The sequence below is a fragment of the Castor canadensis genome, chromosome 4 (assembly GCF_047511655.1).
Source record: "Castor canadensis chromosome 4, mCasCan1.hap1v2, whole genome shotgun sequence".
Classification (NCBI taxonomy): domain Eukaryota; kingdom Metazoa; phylum Chordata; class Mammalia; order Rodentia; family Castoridae; genus Castor; species Castor canadensis.
Window position 1 is genome coordinate 64869771 of NC_133389.1, and position 21703 is coordinate 64891473.

Genomic DNA, 21703 nt, shown 5'->3' on the forward strand with positions numbered 1-21703 from the left:
CCACTCTGCTTTCAGCTGCATCTGGATTCCTCCTCTCCACAGTCCACTCCCTCTGCTTCTCTGCATGCTCCACCGTTCTCCACTGTTTCTGACCTTCACATCACAAGCAGAAAACATCTAGAAGAGACTGGCTCTCATGCTCATTTCCTCTGAGACTCCCAAAGGGAAATGGTTATTAACCCATGTGGGGTCTCATACCCACCCCTGGACAAATAAGCAGTGGTTGGTTGGTGGGGCTGCCTTACTAAAATGGTAGCTCCCATCTCAGAGATGCAGGAGGGAATTCAGATGGTGGATGTAAATTTCAATCTTCCATCTTAGTAACTGTGATGTATGTACAAAAGTACAGTCTTCTGCTGTGTTTTGCAGATATAACCAAGGAATATTGTTAGTTGTGTTTTATCTTCCTCCCTACACATAATTTATACTTGATCCCCTACTTCCCATCACAGAAACAGGTATGCACACACACTTGCCTGATATCCAGAATCCACTCCCATATGCAGGTTAGGGAGGGTGCCCTAGACATTATTGACTTTTATCACTAGAGAATTAATCATTGCTAACAAATAAAAAATGTTTTAAAATGCTATTCAAATGAAGTTTGTTGGGAAATGCTAACCTTTAATCTGTAGGCAAACTAGACATTTTGTCTAAAACTTCATTAAATTCTTCTTATCTTACCCCCAAAGCTAACTTCATGATTTCTTTTGCAAAGCCTTCCTAAAAGCCAGCAGAGATAACAGTGTTTGTAGTTTCTGGAATACTTGTTTCATTCCTCTTATTCTTCAGTTGCTGAAACTGTTTGCATCAAATCACTGTACACGTTTACCCACCCAAAGTTAGAGGTAGTTGAGGTGGAATGTTTGTCACTGTGGCAGAAGCATGGGTGACTAATTCTGTATGTTAAGTGTGGGGTTAATGTAGTGATATTCCATTAATCTCAGATAGAATCTCTTTGGAAAATAGGAAAATGCTTTCTTTTACTGAGGGACATCTCACCAGATCGGTAGTTCACAGGAAAGAGCACAGAGGATGCCCAAGGACTGGAGGGACAGGAATGATATCCTTTCAACAGGAAGGGGTAGAGATGCAGGTCTAAAAAGAGATTTAAACTTATTTTCCCACTGTCTTAGTTTTGGCGAAGGTCCCAAAGTCTGAGATCATTACATTAAAAGCCAAGTCTGATCACATGATAAGCGAAGCCACAGACCACCTACAAGTCTCTTGCTAAAAGATTACACAATGGGTTCTTACAGCACTAGCCCATCAGCCACCTCCGACAGGGTAAAAGACAGTAAATCATTCACAATGCGTCTGAAGAGAACACTGAAGGTGGCACAGTGAGGGAAGGTGGGAACACAATGGCAGAGCTAAGCAAGGAAGACTGGGCAGCTGTGGCCAGCTGCAAAGTCTACCATGGAGAGCCAGGCTAAGTCTTGTCCAGAAGGACAGCTTGGAGGGCCAGTTGAGTTCAAGAAGGGAGAAAGCACAAGCAACCAGTCTGAGAAGCAATCAGAATAGCCAGCAGAGCAAGAAGAACACACTCAACGCAAGAGAACTCTTGTGGCAGAGTTGGCCTTCATAAAGAATCCAGAAGAGCCCTGGGAAAGGAGGAATCAGCTCCTGGAGTCCACAGGCCCAGACTGCAATCTGACCAGCTGAGGAACACAACATCCTTGCCCCTCTGCCAAGCCATCGTCTGCAATCAGAGACTATTCCCACCAACTCATGAGTGGGAGAGGAAGCGGGGCCACCAGTAAAAGGAAAAAAAATCTCCTGTGACCCTCCCCTTGCAGGCTTTTCTTCCTAAATTGAGCCTAATGTGTGAATGAAATCAAAATCTGAGTGCTGACATTACGTTAAACTGGAGTTCAGTAACTTGGAAAACAAAAGCTGTTTTGTTTTTATCTGATGACTGGGACTGGGAAGTAAAACAAGTCTAAAATTGTGGTGTGAAAAGGAGTGAAGCAAGGAGATGGGAAGAGCGGATGAAAGAGCTTGTTCTACAGTTCTAGCAGGGCAGAGACCCACACTTCTCTTCCATACATGTGTCTTTTGAGCCAAATATCCCCATTCTGTACTTAAAAGTCACTCATTACATTTGGGGGACACAAATGCTCATCTTTGTATTTTGTGCTCTTAAATATCATTTTTCCTGCTTATAGCATAACATTTTCTGTTACTTTTTATATGCGTGTTTAGTCATCCTTAATGCCACAGAAGAGAAGAAGCATTTGTCTCGGTCTTTCTTCTGGCCACCTCAAAGACACAGAGCACATGGTGCATCCGTGAGCAAGTGGGTGAACCCTTAGGCCCAAGTAGCTGGTTAGTGGCTCAGAAGTCCTAGTTCTGAAACTGGTAAGCTGTGTGACCGTGGAGAAGGACTTAATCTCTCTGGATTTGTCTCCCTCATCTGAAAAGCAGAAAGAATGGTGTCGACCCCCCAGTGGGCCTAAGGTAAGCAGGCGCTCAGTGGTGTCAGGTACAGTCAAGGTGGGTTCCCACCATGGAACCCTTTCTCCATCACAGGCCAGGCACCAGTCTTAGAATCCAGTCACATCTATAGAATCTGCCATTTAGATGTGGTCTCATAGAGGAAAGGATTTTGAATATTTTCTCAATAAAAAATGGAAACTGTTAGAGGAGATAAATGTGTTTACCCTGATTTATACATTTGCTTGATGTATGCATACATGGCACCCCACAAATATGAGAGATTTTTATCTTTTATTTATTGGTTGAAAAAGGGAGAGAAGAAACCACTAGAGCAAACCATTGCTCTGAAGTGAGGATAATACAACAATAAACTTTTTTAAACCATGGGCTTGTACATTCAGACCAGTGAGGGGCTTCATTTTTTCAGTGATTTCTGTTTTCTGTGCACCGAATGCTAACTGAACTTGGCAGAGGGCTCCGGGCTCAACCCACCTGACAGGTGGGGCCCCTGTGGCTCAGGATGTCCATAGGCTCATGCCCTGGTAGTAGCATGCCATAGAGGATTCTGGACTTGGCCTCCTTGCCTTCCTTACGGTGCTCATAAGAGAGAGCATTAGGTGTCTACCATGAGACACTTGCACCTGTTCCTGCTTCTGAGTCTTGGTGATTCGAAGAGTTCTATTTGTTTCTTTTAAAATTCAAGAAATAGCAAAATAAAGAAGGAAGGAAAGACGGGAAGAAGAGAGAGCAGAAAGAAAAAGAGAGCAATTTGGTCTGCCCTCAACTACCAACGCAAAGCTGAGGAGTCCCCACTAGACTTCCTGGAATCCCAGGGCTAGTCCACAGGAAGGTTAGTCAGAACTTTGTAGCTCCTGGCCAGTCTCTCATCCAGCTTGGCCTCACACCCCTTAAGGAGCTGACCTCTCCCTGGCTCTCTGCCCTTCCTCAGACAGCCCCTGCACCTTAGTTTCCTAGGTAAGGCCTGGGGGCAAGTGAGGCTTGAATTGCCCAAAGAGCCAGTCATGCTGGAATAAATCAGGACAACCACTTTGCTTTTTGAGGTTACACTGGTAGAGAGGTTGCATTATATTTAATGAAAATAGGTTCCTCCCTAAACCAAGAGTGAACTCATGAGAACATGTACTGTTGTAACTAGAGTCAGCTAGTCAAGGCTTTGAACTGGGTCATGGTGCAGCTCCTGTGCATAAATAACAACAGAACCTGCTTCAGTCACACCCTCCAGGTAATATTACATAGGTTATTAGCACGCAGTAAGTGTTCAGTAGATGTTACTACTCATACGACTCATTTACTGATATTATGACTTTTCTTGGAATGTTTTTCCTTTGTCTGCTATGTCTCCGTGTGGGCTGCTGAATTTTCCTCTTCTTTCTTGTTTAGTTCCAGAACCCTGAGAAATAAGACCTGGGGGGGAAGAGAGATGGGGATCCAGAAAACTCTCCATACTGAGCAAGGCTAAGCTGGAAAATGCAGCTGGATGTGAGAGACTTGACCAGCTCACTTCAGGCGGTGGGTGCCTCTTAAGACGATGCTAAGAGTTGCCTAAACTGGGGGGAGAAAAGATGACTGATTCATTCTTTTATGGGGGTTATAAAACAGGAAAACAAATAATAATACTATGACTTAAAAATTAAACTAGCTATCTTGAAATATACAGCATTTTCTAGTTATATGTGATATACACTGGTTGCAATTATACTTAATATACACAGTCACCCTACTGTGCAAGAGAACACAGAACTTATGTTTCCTAGCTAATTGGAACATCATACCTGTTGATCAAGCTCTCCCCATTCCCCCCGATTTGATCATTGCATGAGACATACAGGTGCTGGAATTCCCACTGTATCCCACACATTTGTACAATTAACATGACTCAACTTTTTCTTAAAAAATGAGCTATAAACAGAAGGCAAGGGTTTTGACACTATGGCACGCTAGAAAGCCTATGATAACATCTCTGTGTGCACAGTCTCCATCCAATGGCTATAAGAGATGGGCCCCCAGCCCATCCGAAAATGTTTTATAGGGATTATATAATTACAATTTTATTTTTAAAGCCAATATGGTATTCATCTTCTTATTACCATATTATTGTTGTACTGGGGGTGCATTGTGACATTTACAAAAGTTCTTACTATAATTATAATTTTAAAAGATAATTAGTACCTAAGGACATAATTGTATTTTCATAATTTGTCTTAGATTCCTAGGCCACCCAGAACAAAAAATAATTATATTGATAAAGATGCTCAAAGAATATTACTTTCCTTTTGGAAAAAAATAAAGAATACCCTCAATCCCAAACTGAGGGTATGAATTTCATGTATGAATTGAAGCTGTTGGAAAACTGTCATAATGTGAGCATTGGGATGAACAAATGCTCATGTCCTGCTGAGCAAAGACGAAAATACGCATTTTCCAAAAGTGAACTTTGGACAAGGCAGAGATCAGGAGGATCATGGTTCTAAACCAGCCTGGGCAAACAGTTCAAGAGACCTTATCTTGAAAAATACCCAACTGAAAAAGGGCTGGTGGGGTGGCTCCAGTGGTAGAGCACCTGCCTAGCAAGCGTAAGGCCTTGAGTTCAAACCCCAGTACCACAAAAAGAAAAAAGCACACTTTGGTGAAATGTGCTGTCCTATTGTCGTGGGAGTCGTCAGCACAGTAAAATGAAGGTTTCATACAGAACAATACAGTTTTAGTACATGTTTGAACCTTTTAAAAATTGGTACTTTAATTATACTTCCTTGTCTTTTAAATGCAGAGTGAAAGTGAATTCTGTGGACTTCGTGGCACACACAAGACAGTATTCTTCCTTGAATCATTTGCTAATAATTACTATTGCAGTCTCAAACCCGAACCTTGATTTCCAGGTTCCATAGTTTCTTGTCTCAAAACAGAATACAAAACTCTAACTTGGCACCATGCCCAGAAGGGCAACATGGTTACAATTGCACCTGTAGAGGTTGTTGATTAGATATCTTCAGAGTTAGTGGTTTGGGGAAATAGAGTTTAGCTTTAAACAATTCTGATTCTAAGTCTAAAGGAGATAGGTAATCACACGGTCAAAATATAATCACATTGTATGATGGAAGGTTATTCCAACTGAGACGAGGATGGAGAGGTAATTCAATGAGCTCTAAGATAAAGTCACAAAGCAAGGCAAGTGAGAAGGGGCCTGGAGGAGACCCTAAAGTTGCCTTCCATTCTTTAGCAATCATTGACTGGTGGCAGGGGTGGGCAAAAGCCGATCCCTTGACCATTCCTATAAAGGACTAGTCCTCATCTGAACTGCAAAACCGTTGTGAAGAAGCCAGGATGCAGGTAGAGCCACGTGCGGGAGGTACATCAGAGATGAAAGGAACCCCAGCAAAAGCAGTTTGCACATACTCGTGGCTAAGACGCAGACATTAGAGAGGAATTTCTATTCATATGGCCAACGGTACGCCTTCAATGAATAGTAGTTTGTGTGTGTTTTTTCCTTTACCATAAAAAGACCTTTTGAGTTCAGCAACACTTCTGCTAAAATTGGAATGACCCAGGGAAGATTAGCATGGCCCCTAAGCAAATTTGTGAATCATTCCATATTTTTTTAAAAAAGAATCTTGGAAATATTGAGGGTTCAATAAGTTTTTTATAACCTAAAATTAAGAACTAGAAGATATTTTGAAATGTTGAGACAGCATTGGCACCTTGGAAGAAGTTGTTCTTGAGCATATGTGCAGCTTATCATGGATATCTCTCCAGGCACAGGGGACTCAGGGATGCTGGTGTGACCAGCACCTGCATAGCTTGGCTCCCAGGACCTTGAAGTAGAACCACAGTGAGAAATACTTGTCCACTTTCAAGCACTCTTCCTCAGCCATAGAGCTGACCAGAGGCAAACTACAATCAGAAAGTGTGTTTAGCATTTTACCATCTCTTCCCGCAGAGTCCCTCTCCTCGCTGCTCCTTGAACCCACTTCTCTTTGCTCTATCTATGTCTTAGTTCATTTGCTATTGCTGAAACACAATGGCTGAGTCTGGATGACTCCTAAGTGAAGGAAGTTTATTTGGCTCAGGAGGCTGGGAAGACCAAGAGCATGGCACCAGCAAGGGCTGGTGCTGCTTCAACTTGTGGTGAAAGAAAATGTGCATACAAAAGAGGGAGAAGCCAGGGGCAGCCTCACTTCCTAACAGCCTAACCCACAGAACCAGTCTAGGCCTGCAAGAGTGAGGACCCTGTACGGTAAGAATTGACCAGATGTGTGAGAAAGGCATCAGTGCTTTCATGGCGACTCTGTCCCATGACCCAACACCCCTCTGAGTCCCACCTTCCAATGTAACTGCACTGATTGAGGAATTGTGGTTCTAGCATCCAGCCTTTTGGGGGACACAATCAAACCACAGCATCCTGTCTCTCTGTTACAGTTGACCAAGGCCTTTCCTTCCCAAGCCTCAGCCAAATAATCTGTTCCCAACTGTTCAGCAGAGACCTGTAAGAAGGTCTGCCTCCCTCTCTACATGGGGAGAGATGGTCTTGCCCATCCCTAGACTTCCCAATGGTATATGGCACAGACTTCTGAGAGACTCAGCAAGAGAGGCCAGGTATAGTCCCGGCGATTGTTTTGGCAAGACCAAGAGACCATCATGATGCCACCTCATTCAACCAGCAGCCAACAGTGAGCACAGACTTCTTAGGGCTGCTTTCAATGCTGCACCCTAAATTGCTCTTCTCCCATCATGCCTTTTTCTGCTCTTGGTTGATGCTTTTGGTCTCTCACATCCACTGGTTGGCATATTGACTCTTTTGACTGCAATAGCATCCCTAGGCAACATACAAATATGTAATTCTAAATTCGACTTCCCTTAAAACCTTCAGAAATGAAATATAAGCAATTGTAAGCCTCTGAAATAATGGAAAGAAATTTGTGCTATCTACTGGAACTTAATATTAGCATATCCTAAAATGACACAAATGAGTAATTGAAGATAGAATCTGATGAGTAAGAAAAGAACCCAAATCTGTAGGGACATAAAGGGCAGTGAGGAGATGGGCATTTGATTTCCACAAAGCAGAAAGAAAATAAGCAACAAAGCAGGGTACCGGGGGAGAGATGGAATCTCCCAGAGAGGAAGTCCAGTGGATGGTACATTTCCATGTAGAATTAGCTGCTTCTGCCTTGAGACAACTGAGCACTAATTAAAAGCCAGAGCGCACTGGAAGATTTTTCCGTTTGCTCTTTCAGTATAAGACACACTGAAAATCCAGTTTCCAAATGACTGTTCTGTTCATATTTCCTCCCTGAGGTGAGTCTCTTCCAAGTTTCTCTTGCCACCTTTCCAGACACCACATTCGTTTTAATATTTCATCATTCTCTTAAAAAAGGGAGGAGCAGTATCTGCCTGTGCATGTCCTTTTTAATCGATTTGTCATGGCAGCTATTATTTTATTTTATTTTATTAATTTTTGCTCCAGATGCTAAGGAGACGGTTGCTTCCAGGAAGGAGTGCTTTGGAAGAATGTGTAACACAGCTGTCTCCTACGTGGCACTCAAGAGCATTACTGAGCCATTCCCCTGTGCACCCAAAGCCAAGGCTTACTGCCGTGGGGCTCCATTTCAAGACAAGGCAGCCCTCATTTTAGCAGATTGGTCATCAGGCTGTTCGCTGGTGTTTGAACAGTAACCTAGAAAAGAGAGTGTCAAGTTGAACACTTCTTCATGTATTTACTGGCCATTTTTACTTCTTCCTTTGAGAATTCCCTGTTTAATTCGTGTGCCCATTTCTTTATTGGGGTGTTGATTCTTTGGAGGCTGAGTTTTTTGAGTTCCCTGTAGGTTGTGGATAGTAATCCCTTATTGGATGAGTAGCTGGCAAAGATTTTTCTCCCATTCTGTGGGCAGTCTTTTGAGTCTAGTGATTGTTTCCTTTGTTGTACAGAAGCTCCTTAGTTTGATGCAGTTCCATTTGTTCATTGGTTCTCTTAGATGCTAAGCCTTTTGAGTTCTGTTTAAGAAGTTGTTCCCTATACCTATATGTTCCAGAATATTTCCTAAACTTCCTGGAGTTGTTTAAAAGTTTCAGGCCTTATATTAAGGTCTTTGATCCACTTTGAGTTGATTTTGGTACAAGGTGAGAGACAGGGATCTGCAAATCAAAACAACACTTAGATTTCATTCAACCCAGTTAGAATGGCCATATTCAAGGAAAATAACAACAACAAACGCTGGTGAGGATGTGATGAAGCAGGAACCCTTATACACTGTTGGTGAGAATGCAAATTGGTACAGCCACTGTGGAAAGCAGTATAGAGATTCCTCAAAAAGCTAAAGATAGAACTGCCATATGATCCGGTGATACCACTCCTGGGTATCTACCCAAAGGAACACAAGTCAGTATACAATGGAGACAACCATACACCAATGTTCACTGCAGCACTATTCACAATAGGCAACCTTTGGAAATAACCCAGGTGCCCTACAACTGATGAATGGATCAAGAAAATGTGGTAAATATACACATGGCTGAGTTTTATTCAGCCATAAGGAATAATGACACGTGGTTTGAAGGTAAATGGTTGCAACTGAAGGACATGATGTTAAATGAAGTAAGCCAGGCTCAGAAAGACAAAAGCTGCATGTTTTCTCTCATACATGGAGGATAGATCTGAAGATAAACATATACACAAAAACAAGCATGATCATATACAAACTCAGATGTAGAACATGTTAGTAACAATGGAACTACTCTGCGGAACTAGAGAAAAGAAAGAAAGGAAAAGAGAATGATAGAGCATCAACAATATCCTTAAACATAACATCTGTGAAGGTAGAGGACATAAGGATGTGTATTGAAAGCTGTTGAAAAATGAGGGGATGGGAGGTAAAGGAGTAAGAGAGAGTAATGGAAGGGGTTGAATTGACCAAAGTAAAGTATACTCACAGTGGGTGTACATTGAGAAACCCCCTTGAGCATCAACTTAAATATTAATAATGAAAATCAGGACTATAAAATAAGTACAGTGGGTAGGTACTAGTGGGAGGGGGAGGGGGAATGAAGGCGATTAAGGCTAGGGTATATGGTTAATGGACTTCATATACCTATATGAAACAGAAAAAAGAAACCACTTGCAATTGTTTCAAATGGGCTGGGGAAGGGGAATGGGGGAGGGGGAGAGACAATGGGGGCGATGCAACTAATGTACATTATAAGTCTAATTGGAATTGTCTCTTTGAATCCCGTCATAAAAAATACATCCTAATAAAAAAGAAAAGAGATCATCAAGCCTCTGTTCCCCCAGGAGAAGGTCCTGGTGCCAGCCAGGTTTCCAGGAGCGTGGGCCTATCACTTCCTACCAGCCTCAACCCAAGCAAGCTCTCCAACTCTACTTGGGGATGCCAAGGAGCCCTTCACCACTGTGCATTTATTGTTTTTTCAAAAGCAATGCTTACAGATTTGAAAATGCTTGTTGCAGGTAATACCCATTGATGCTGCATTGTCACATTCTGGAAATTCCTAAGTTTAATGTGGAAATAATATGCCAAACAGAACCCTGTTGATGAAACAAAAAATGTTGAGTAACTTTAGAACAGATTGAACAACCAAGCAAACATTCCTTTCCTCTGTCTGTTTTCCTTATTTGTTCTGTGTTCCATGAGTCAACATCATTCATTCACAAACATTTATTAAGCACCTATTAGGTGCTGTGCTCTGTTTGGGTCTCAGGGACAAATCAGGAGGTAAAGGTGACTGACAGAAAGGGAGCAGGCTTTGCCCACATCTGGGAGGAGAATTCCAAGTAGAGGAAGCAGCAAATGCAAAGGTGTCAGAAATGAGTTTGTGGGATGAAGGGAATAAGGTCACAGAGATGGCTGGAAGATCCTGGATTTTCAGTTCACATGAGACAGGAGCCATCCAACAGGTGCTAGGAAGAGTGACACCCTATTGCTTGTGTTTTAACAGTCACTAAGGCTACAGTGTGAGGACCGGGCAAGAGAAATACCATCTCTGTCACATTTTGTAACCATCATGATTTTTAAAACTTTTAATACATTCCCTATGTTGAATTTCATGCTGATACTCTGTTAACATCTGAAATGATGTGAAATGAGCCAATCCAAAGGAACCAGTGGTAGAAACTGGTACTGTCTGTTTGATTTTGTTTTGTTTTGCAAAGTACTTGAGCAGCCTTGCAGGAGGTTAATAATTTTCTGATGATCCAGAAAATTATTACAGTGTCCCTCTTGTAATAAGCAAATTATATACAATATAATTATGCTTACTTGATTAAAAGTCCTTGCTAGATAGGCCACTAGAACAAGGGCCTACATTTGTAAACCTGTGTCTTGAAGTTTCTAAGCTTCTCTCAAGGACCTGAGAGTCACTGCAGGGAATGTCACCATCAAAAGACTAAGACCATTGTCTCCAGGACTCCATGGGAGGGCAAATTCCTAACTGTGGTAATTGCCAGCTCACGGGCTGCAGCATGGCATGGCAGGCATGACAACTTTCATTTGTACTAACAACTCTGTGTCTTTTCTATTGTTCATACTGCAGTTCACCTCCTCCTGCTAAGTTGCTCCCTTCTAGTTGACCTTACAGTCACTGATTCTGGAGGTCCCTCAGCTGAGTGATGCATTCTGAGTCTCCTGCTAGCTCTTCCATAGATGACATCTCTGACCTGTGGGTCATGGTGACAGCAATTGCCTAGGTTACTTTCTAGCTTGTTGAGGGCAGATTTTCTCGAAACCACTAATCTTTTCATTTGACCTTGTGACATCAGGAGGTGGAGAACTCCACCCTCAGATTATGGTAACGGTGATGCCACCATTGTTTGAACATACGCCTTCTGATGGGCCATGGAGTCTGCATACTAGACCACCTATTGCTTCACCTCCAGTCACCCCTCCCCATCCTGAAACCACTCTGCTTCTCATCCAATAAATATCCTCCAACCCTGTCCTGGGGGAGGTGAATTTGATCCCTGGGTCCCTCAGCCATGCTCAGCTGGCTTGTGTATAAATTGCTTTTTGCAAAACTCACTGTGTCAGTGATTGGCACGCTGTGCGGTGGGCAAACAAGCCTGTTTGGTAATAGAATCTTCATGCTTAAGCCATTGCTGGAAACACCTGAAGTCAGAAATGATGCTTGAGCTGATATTATGAAGGTAGGCTTGGGACAGGAGGAACAATCCAGAAAGAAAGGAGCCTGGAGGGAGGGCAGGGGGGCACACAAACACACTTGATGTGTTTTCTACAGCAAAATTAACTTCTGTAGCTGGGCTGCTTAATTGGGGTTCTGGGGTCTCTGTCTAAATGAGAGGAGACGCTATCATAGGAAGTCTCCAGATCGCAGTTCTCAGTCATCATCCCAGGGAGAGGCTGCTGTTCTGTTTCTGAATTGGCTCAGGCTTGTCCCATTTCACCCATGTTGACTCATACCATTTATCTGTTTTAATCCCCGTTTCCTAGGCTCTCACTAAATAAACTTGTTCTCATTGAGAGGTTGTAGAGCAGAGCCAAGACATCCTGCAAACACGACTGGTCTTCCCCAGAATGCCTGCGATTTTAATAATTTAACTCTCATCAGAGAGTGCTGTCTGACATTGAAAGCATTCTAAGTGTTTTTGGGGTTTTTGTCCCCCAAGTGGTTGAGTTGCTTCTTTGTTCTCTGCAATGAGCCAGCAGGGAAGGCTGGTGAGCCCTGGATTGATACCTGGAAATGACATTCCTAAACTTGGGAGCAGTGACATCAGTCCCCTAGTGCCCCAGCTAGCTCACACCCCAGCCTTGCAGAGGCCAGAGGTGCAGGTAGTCAAGATGCATGGAAATGAACACAAACGTTGCAGGGACAAGCAAGAAGTGCTTTACACAGTGCTCACACCTCAAGCTTACACCTCAAGTGTCTGCTTAAGAGTCTAGGCAGCGGGGCTGGATGTGTGCACACTGAGACAGGCCTGGATGGGAGGCAGAAATCTCCCGCCATTATTCATGGCTTCCTACCATTACAAATGGCGACTTTTACAGGATGAGCTGAGGGATGGCCTCTTCTCAGCCACCCAACACACAGTCTGCAAGACATAAGCCTCTGTCCCTCCATGGCACCCACTTGACCAGAATACTGAGAAGTGAGTACTTATTCAAGCTGATCTTTTACAATCTTTCTCACTTTAGGGTTCTGGAATGTTTACCAAGAAAGAAACAAACAAACCAAAAAAATAATTGGAGACTCTTTCCCTTTCTGGAGACCAACAGGAGATGCTTTATTGATTGTCTTATTCCCTGACCAACAGAACCATCTCACAATCAGCAGGGTTGTCCTGGGATATTTCAGCTGCTCTATCAACGTCTTCATTTATTTCCTCCTGAATGCCCATTCTTCAGTTTCTCAGCCATGTAAACTATTATTTTAGAGCCTAAAAGCAGGGCAAGAAAATTAATGCTAAGAGCAGAATATACAGTGAGTGGAGTCAGATATTAGTAACTACTGACTGAGGCCTGCCTTTCAACAGCACAGAAAGGAATAACGGCTGTGTCATGGGGTGTCTGGAAGCTACAGTCAAACTGGAGGCCGTAGTTGTGAAGCAGCACTACTACTATTCTGTCCCTCCACCTCACAGCACATTGTCAGCATAAAGCAGGTGACAATTTTGACCATTTTAATTCTTTGCCATACTCTCAACCTTGCCCCTTTAGCAGAGGCAGAGCTCGGTGAGTATCTGGGGAGTGACCAGCAATGGCAGGCCCAGCAGGGGAGGGGGGTCCCCAAATGGTGACATTAGCAAACCTGTTGGTCTCTGAGAACCACGTGAAGCCTCATGCTTTGGTTTAAGAGCTCTGGATTCCCAAGACTGGATTATGACCCAAAACAAGGTACCTAGTATCTTTAGAGACACCTGGGTGTCGTCATCTTTCAATTTACTCTATAGAATTTAGAGCATCATTTTTTTAAATTAAGAAAAACTTTCAAGATATAAACTCATAGTTGTGAAAATACTCTGAAAAGCTAAGTCCTCACCCCAGCATGTGGGGTACTTCCTGTTATCATTCTAAGATGAGCTCTTATCTCAGCATCATCACCAATGCCCATCTTCATCAGGTCCCCTTTGCTGATCGCCACCTGCCCTCTTAAATCACTTCATGCTTCTCTTCATTGTTATATGTAGTGTGTGGTTTGTGCCACAGGCTGTTCATTTTCTTCCTCCACATGTGCTTCTGAGTACCTGTTCAGGGATAAGAAGGTGGAAGGGCACCTAATTCTAAAAATAAAGAAAACATAATCAAAACCGGCTGTGGGATACCTTGACATCCGTCCTCATTTCTTTCTGTATCACGTGACTCTTCTGCCCTGAAGAGTATCATCTTTGCTTCCAAAAGTTAAAGAGGTTTTTTTTTTACTTTTTATCAAGCCTTGCTAAAGCATAAAATCTTTAAACTTGAAAACCCCATATCGTTAATTAAATCATAGATACAGAGCAATTATAACTTGTGACTATCATTAAATACCTTCTTCGTGGCAAGGGTTGACCAAGCATGTTTTGTTGTACTTTATTTAATAACAGAAAGGCAGAAAAATGTGGTGGTGAGTCACACAAGCTCTAAGAACAAATGACAAATCTGCCACTTACTAGCTGCGTGACATATCCTTGTGCCTCTCTGTCCTCATTTGGAAATTGGAGAGTCCAATAAAATGCCAACCTTTAAAGGCTCTCTTGAGGATTCAATTAATCAACATATATGTCGAGCAAGTAAATATATGAGTGACATCAAGATTCCAGGAAAAGGGCTGGGGTTGGAGGTCCGTGGTAGAGCATGTGCCTAGCTTGAGTGAGGCACAGGTTCAGACTGCAGCACGGCCACCACCAAAATCCTGGAAAAGACTGAGGATTATGGAAGGTTTGCTGTCATCACAAATACCTGCATACCAAACATGTCGCATTAGCAGATTTTGTAGCTAAAGAGGCTGAAGCCAGACTTGTTACATCTTACAGTAAGCAAGTACACAGGCCAGGTATGGTGGCTCACATCTGTAATTCCAGCTATTTTTGAGGTGGCGATCAGGAGGATCTTGGTTCCAGTCCAGCCCAGGTCAGAAAAACAAAACAACAACAACAAAAACAAAACGTGAGACTCTATCTGAAAACTAACTAAAGTACAAAAGGCTGGAGACATGGTCAAGTGGTATGGAGCCTGCTTAGCAAGCGCCAGGGACCCTAAGTTCAAACCCCAGTACTGAAAAAAAAAAAAAAAAAAAAAAAGACTGATTCAAAGCAAAACCCAGATTCAATTAATTATTATTACCCACATACTCAGAAATAATAAATTATGTCCATCCTGTTAAAGTCAGTTCAATAGACACTTATCTAAGATTTGCAACAAAAACATTTTGTCTGGCTGCAAAGCCACATGACCCAAACTTATTTTGTTGGTACTAGATAGAGATAGGAAGACAAGTGAAGGTCAGGAGGAGGTGAAAGGAAGACCCTGGGTCGCAAAGAGTTAAAAGAGGGGAGAGAGTGTTATGTTATATTTATGGTAGACTCGGAGTTGAATTTATTGCATTTAAGAAGTTGATGAAGCAAGGACTCCAATCCAGTGCCAGCGTGACAAGTAGAATAAAGAAGCAATACGGTGCCACTGGACACCGTAGAGAATATGCCAGCATTCCCCTTGGATGTGGGTGCCAGGACAGTTGGGGACGGTCAGAGGATATGGAGAGGGTGAGGTATACATGGCTTATGATAATAGGCTTCAAGACCCCACATGTGAGATAAGGAGCATGTATCACCGGAGAAAATGGCCTGGGTAAAGACTGACGGTCTGAAGAGCAATGCTATGAGCAGAGAAGTGAGGGTCCACAGAAGCGACAGGTTGTAGAAACGAGGCACAAAAGCCAGTCAGCATAGATTTAAGACAAGGCTTGGCTACAAGGTTGAGTGTACATTTATTCTTTATGGCTTTAAGGGTTGACCAGACATACGTGATACATTTGGAGTTATGCTGGGACAAACGCTCCCATGCCTCCAGGAAGCCAGGCTGGGTGTGGTGAGTGGCAGGGAGCATGAGCCCATTTGGGAAGTCACCGTGAGGAGCTGAACTGAGTTTCTTTGCAAATAAATATCCTTGGGAAGATTCGAATTGTTTAGAATGCTATTTAATTTGAGTACTATTATATATAACACATTTGCAGTTATAAATCGAATAAGCCAGTCCATCCCTATTTCTCTACCTACCTCTCTCCTTCTATAAAGTAGATTAATTTATACACTAGATATCTTTTTTTTTTCTTTTGTTATTCATATGTGCATACAAGGCTTGGTTCATTTCTCCCCCCTGCCCCCACCCCCTCCCTTACCACCCACTCCGCCCCCTCCCTCTCCCCCCTCAATACCCAGCAGAAACTATTTTGCCCTTATTTCTAATTTTGTTGTAGAGAGAGTGTAAGCAATAATAGGAAGGAACAAGGGGTTTTGCTGGTTGAGATAAGGATAGCTATACAGGGCATTGACTCACATTGATTTCCTGTGCGTGGGTGTTACCTTCTAGGTTAATTCTTTTTGATCTAACCTTTTCTCTAGTACCTGTTCCCCTTTTCCTATTGGCCTCAATTGCTTTAAGGTATCTGCTTTAGTTTCTCTGCGTTAAGGGCAACAAATGCTAGCTAGTTTTTTAGGTGTCTTACCTATCCTCACCCCTCCCTTGTGTGCTCTCGCTTTTATCATGTGCTCATAGTCCAATCCCATTGTTGTGTTTGCCCTTGATCTAATGTCCACATATGAGGGAGAACATACGATTTTTGGTCTTTTGGGCCAGGCTAACCTCACTCAGAATGATGTTCTCCAATTCCATCCATTTACCAGCGAATGATAACATTTCGTTCTTCTTCATGGCTGCATAAAATTCCATTGTGTATAGATACCACATTTTCTTAATTCATTCATCAGTGGTGGGGCATCTTGGCTGTTTCTATAACTTGGCTATTGTGAATAGTGCCGCAATAAACATGGGTGTGCAGGTGCCTCTGGAGTAACCTGTGTCACAGTCTTTTGGGTATATCCCCAAGAGTGGTATTGCTGGATCAAATGGTAGATCGATGTCCAGCTTTTTAAGTAGCCTCCAAATTTTTTTCCAGAGTGGTTGTACTAGTCTACATTCCCACCAACAGTGTAAGAGGGTTCCTTTTTCCCCCGCATCCTCGCCAACACCTGTTGTTGGTGGTGTTGCTGATGATGGCTATTCTAACAGGGGTGAGGTGGAATCTTAGCATGGTTTTAATTTGCATTTCCTTTATTGCTAGAGATGGTGAGCATTTTTTCATGTGTTTTCTGGCCATTTGAATTTCTTCTTTTGAGAAAGTTCTGTTTAGTTCATGTGCCCATTTCTTTATTGGTTCATTAGTTTTGGGAGAATTTAGTTTTTTAAGTTCCCTGTATATTCTGGTTGTCAGTCCTTTGTCTGATGTATAGTTGGCAAATATTTTCTCCCACTCTGTGGGTGTTCTCTTCAGTTTAGAGACCATTTCTTTTGATGAACAGAAGCTTTTTAGTTTTATGAGGTCCCATTTATCTATGCTATCTCTTAGTTGCTGATATACACTAGATATCTATTCTTACTTGAATAAGTTTTATTTTTTAAACAATTTCTTGGTACTCATTATTAAAACAGAATTATTATTCTTTAGGAACTGGTTGCTTATCCCTTTGAATTTTGAATAAATTAAAATGTTGACAATTTGTCTGAAATAAGCATATGCTTTTAAAAAACACCACTAGGTGTGGTGGCTCATGCCTGTAATCCCAGCTACTGGGGAGGTGTAGATCACAGTTTGAGGCCAGCCCACACAAAAAGTTAGTGAGACACCATCTCAACCAATGAATCAGGTGTGGTGGGGCACTCCTGTCATCCTATTTTTGCAGGAGGCATAAATAGGAGGATGGCCCAGGGAAAAATGTGAGTTTGGGTCTGAAAAATAACTAGGCAAAAAGGAGTTGGAGGGGTGGCTCAAGTGGTAGAGCACCTGCTTAGCAAGCACAAAGCCTGAGTTCAAGCCCTAGTACCATCAAGAACAGAAAAAACAGAGAGAAAGAAAAAAAGAGAGAGGGAGGGAGGGAGGGAGAAAGACAGAGGGGAGGAGAGAGAGGAAGGAAGGAAGGAAGAAGGAAGGAAGGAAGGAAGGAAGGAAGGAAGGAAGGAAGGAAGGAAGGAAAGAAGGAAGGAAGGAAGGAAGGAAGGAAGGAAGGAAGGAAGGAAGGAAGGAAGAAAGGAATAGGATCCCCAGAGAGCGTTTTAATACTATCAGGCATTTCAAAAGAAAAACATGAAAAACTCAGCAGCACCATGGAGCAGAGTCTACACACTGGCACTAAACTCTGCGGGGGAGCAGGCCAGGTCCACTAGGATGCTGAGTCTTGCTTCCTAAGCAAGTGCCAATGTCCTGAGAGAACACTGCTGATAGCTGAGTGCTCTCAGCAGAGAGTCTGCTCTTAACTATTTTCCCAGTGGCAAGGAGTGCTCGTTTACTGCAGCGTATAGTTGCACCTCCATGATGAACTTGGATTGCTGCATCTTAGGTTTTCATCCAGACAAGCTCTCAGTTGGGGAGAAGCCAGTTGCAGAGGTAGCTTTCTGCCTGTGTGTTGGAAACTCCCAGTTAATTGAAGTTCAGGAGGTTAGAAAGACACACTACAGAGCAGGACAGGCATGTCTGTTTGGTGGCTTAGGACATTCACAGGACACCCTGACCCCAACCCCAGCAGACTCAGGTCAACACACAAAGACACGATTTTCTGTTTCAATATCTGGTCCCACTTCCTTTCTCACAAAAAACCCTCCATAAATATATGTTAATTTGGGGTTCTCTGTGCTTCATCTATTTGAGACAGTGTCTTGTATGCAACTCAAGCTGGTCCCGAGCTTGCGTTTCTCCTGCCTCAGACACCAAGTGGTGGGCATGTAGCTATGCACCACCACACCTGGCTTAATTTGGTTTTGGCGTCTGAAAATATTTCATGTTACAGTTCCAGCAATCCATTTTTAAAATCAAATAGTTCTAAATACCACTTTGACTTTGTCAAAATATTTTCATAGTTTTACATCTGATTCTTGTTGCATTGTAGAAACAGCTCCACGAGGCAGGCCAAGTTCATCAACCTCAATCAGGAACCAGAACCACAGAGCATTTTAGAACCAGGACAGGGCTGCCATGCAAACTCAGGTCACCCTGTGGCTGCAGTGGAATCTTGCCAACTCCCAAGAATGCACTCGACACACATCACCTCTCATGGAGTATCTGCACAGATTAGAGTTCAGAGTTTAACACAGAAAGAAACTTGGAAATAAACTGTAGTATCTGTAAGCCTAGAAACAGTGACAAAATACGTAATATAAACTCTACAGGATGAAAGTGAAGAACTTTAAAACTAAAGTTATAAATGTGTGTTAGTTTTACGTTGCTGTAACAAAGACCTGAGGCAATCAATTTATAAAAAGAAAAGGTTTATGGCTCAACTTTGGAGGCTCCAGTCCATGTTTCTTAGCTCTGTTGCTTTGGGCCCATGACAAGGCAGCACATCATGGCAGGAGCACATGGTAAACAAGACCATGCACCTCATGGTTGGGAAGAGGCTGGGAAGGGCTGGGGCCTCACTATCCCCTTTCAGGGCTCTCTCCCAGCGACCTAAAGACCTATCGTGAACCTCCGCCTCTTAAAGGACCCACCACCTTCCCATAGTGCCAAGTGGGGACCCTGGCTTTAACACATGGGTCTTTGGGGAACCTTCCAGATCCAAGTGATAGCAGATAGTGAGAGAACTTTCCCACATATCAAGATGGTAAGCGTTTCAGCCTTTGCAGGTCATGAGATGGCAGAGGTTTATTCTGCTGTCAGACTGGGAAAACCTCTGATGTGAACCATGAGCCCAACTGTGTTTAGTGGGGTTTCATTCACCAAACTGAATGCCAGGCCTGGCTGCCACACCTCCATGTAGGCTGTCTGTTGTCACTTATTCTTGCTTTCATTTGAGACATCAATATCTTCTCCATCTTCAAGGAAGACTTCAGTTGATCTTGGAGGACCTGTAGACGTATCCAGCATCATTGGGCCCAACGCTGTACTAGGTCCTCGCCAGGAGACCAAGCACATTGCAATTTTACAATTTTCTACTGAAATGTCAGAGATGTTTCAACAAAACAGTTTGTTTGGGAGCTAGACATGATGGTATGTGTCTATAATCCCAGCAACTCAGCGGAGATAGGAGGATCTTGTTTCGAGGCCAGTTTGGGCAAAAATTAGCATGAAACCTTACCTGAAAAACAAACTAAAACCAAAAGGACTAGGGATGTGACTCAAGTGCTAGAGTACTTGCTTAGCAAACACAAGGCCCTGAGTTCAATCTGCAGTATGGTAAAAACAAAAACAAATGTCTCATCAGGAAAAGAAATTCAATTTTAATTAAGACCAAAGAATTGAAAACAACCTTACAAGTGTCTTGGTTTTCAGACATATTCCCATATTCTACATCTAATTACTTATTTTACAAAAAGCAACCAAGTTACCTTATATATATCCCAAATACATATTACTTATTCTCCTATGATATAATAAAGAACTGAGTTTATTTACAGTGAATTTGTAGGCTCCTTCAAACTTCTCCTATAATCAGAAAGAGAATTGATAAACTCTACAGAGTGAAACTTGGGCTCAAAGTAGGAACTTGGCCCTTGGTTATTTTGTAATTTTGTTAACCTTCAGTTCTTCAGCTATGTTTCAAATTATTGCATAGATATATTCCTGATTTTTCAATCTTACATTGAACACAATTGAAACATCTGTTGCCCGAAAGTGAGAATTCAAAGTCAAGAAAAGTCTTGAAATGAAAATGTCGACATTCTTACCTGGAGAATGTCTCACTTTTCTTTGGACACCATGTGCACCACAGGAAAGGCTGCAAAGCATGGAACGGAGTTCTCAGCGTTTTGGAAACGGCCCAGACCATCAAGTGCAGTGCTGGTTTCCAGGAGAAATTAAACTGACCCAGAGAAACTCTCTCCACTTACTTAGTTCCTATTTGAGAAGTTCCTATTTACTTAAGTTTTATGACTCTACTAGAACTGGCCTCTGGTTTATATCAAATGTTACTTTGGAATGTTTTGCAAGGAAGACACATTTTTAAAAATAACAATCAGTGTTAAACACATAGCATCACTAAACCAGGCATTTTATCTCCAGCAGGTAGCAGACTCAAGTACAAGCATGCTAAGGAAGGGCATTGGCCTTTATTTACACCTTTTTTAAAAAAAAGAAAGAAAGAAGTTTGTGAAAATGTGTCAGTTTTTATGAAAGTTATGTCACACCTTGCAATTTGATCTTTGTTATAACGTTAATTTTTAAGGTTTTGAAATCTTAGAACATGTTTCCACAGGGTTCAGTGCTACATAATTTGAGGAGGTAATGGTAAAGGGGTTTGTCTGCCTCAAGTACCTAAAACAAGCCAAGGGTAAAATATGTTTTTGTGGGTGAAATCCCACTACAGAGGGACAGACAAAGTTACCTTGCAGAGTGGATTAGGTCCTTCTTATCAGAGCAGCTTCTTTTTTTCAGGTGCAAAAGTTGTCAGACTTAAAATAGAGCATCGGTATCAGGCTCTGACAAACGGAACTGAGGAAGGCCACAAAAAGACAGCTGGATACTTATCCAGGAATGCTTGCCTGGCACACTGTTCCTAAGCCCAAGCCAACAAACATCCTTCAGTGACTTTAGGAGAGTGTACCCTGTCACAGAGGCCCCTGTAGGATCAGAGCACCCTGTCCACAGCACATAGGAGTTCTGAGCTGGCTCTCTAAACTCCCTCCAGTGCAGCTTTCTTCCCAGTAAAGTACCACACTTGTTCCAGGACATCCCAGAGGTGGCCCTTTCTGCACGTGTGTCCTGGACTGCAGCCCTATTTTTTTATTTACCCCAAATAAAAGTTCTGTTTTTGGAGATTGGTCCCTACGTTAGCCAAATTTCTGTTGCTGTAACAAAATATCTCAGATAATCAACCCAAAGCTTTATTTTGCCTCAAGGTTTCAGAGGTTTCAGTCCATGGTCCCTTGACTGTGTTCTCTTTGGGCCTGTTTTGGCTCAGTGTATCATGGCGGGCAGGTATAGTGGAGGAGGCCTGTTCACTATATGGCATCCAAAAGCAGAGAGAGAGAGGAAGAGGCCAGGGACCCAATATCGCCTTTGAGGACAAGCTCCCAGTGACCTAACTTCCTCCCAC

The 21703-nt window shown here is 42.6% G+C and overlaps 1 pseudogene; it reads left to right on the top strand.

Moving 5' to 3' along the window:
* The first annotated feature begins 5966 nt into the window (after positions 1-5966).
* On the top strand, positions 5967-6055 carry LOC141422874 (U6 spliceosomal RNA; annotated as a pseudogene).
* The last annotated feature ends 15648 nt before the right edge of the window (positions 6056-21703 follow it).